Raw genomic sequence first — 534 nt, 5'->3', positions numbered from 1 at the left:
AAAAGACACTTTCTTGCAGAAATCCATACCTTCAGCTGTAACACAGCCAAAATGATCAGCAAATCAAAAAAGAAAAGTGAAGAAAATGTCCAAAAAAGGACAGAGGGACCCCTGAGGGTTAATAAATCCCATGAACCGCTATTTAAATTACCACTATTATGTTTTTTTCGGTGCTAAATTTAACATTACTGGGGAGGAGAGCAACGCGAATAGAAGTGACAGCGAGAGAGGGCTAGTAGCTTCTCCTCTCCTCTGTCTCAGCGGAGACCGTCACAACTTCATTCACTCTTTCAACAAAACAAAAAAAAAGCAATGAAAGAAGCAGTAAATGGACTTACATATTTAAGACCTAACTAAATGTAATTTAAGACCTAACATGCGGCTAATGTAAAGCTAGCAGAGCTTGGAGAGTTGGTTATCTGGTTGCTAGGCGCACGCACACAGGTCAGGAGCTGCCGGTGCCATGGCAATGTGAAAATCTGCCCAGAATTTGGCTTCTACATGGCTTCAAACAACTGCAAATTATGAGAAAAC

General features: G+C 41.0%; 1 protein-coding gene across 4 annotated transcripts in view; it reads left to right on the top strand.

Moving 5' to 3' along the window:
• LOC111654123 (syntaxin-1A-like) overlaps positions 1–534 on the top strand; it is a 59,905-nt gene that overhangs the window by 35,435 nt on the left and 23,936 nt on the right. The gene's annotated exons all lie outside the window — the stretch shown is intronic.

This window comes from Seriola lalandi, unplaced genomic scaffold, assembly GCF_002814215.2.
Source record: "Seriola lalandi dorsalis isolate HSWRI2012SDOR001 ecotype SW California unplaced genomic scaffold, Sedor1 jcf7180002054259, whole genome shotgun sequence".
Classification (NCBI taxonomy): domain Eukaryota; kingdom Metazoa; phylum Chordata; class Actinopteri; order Carangiformes; family Carangidae; genus Seriola; species Seriola lalandi.
The sequence above is the reverse complement of the archived record's forward strand: the minus strand, read 5'-3'. Positions and strand labels throughout refer to the sequence as shown.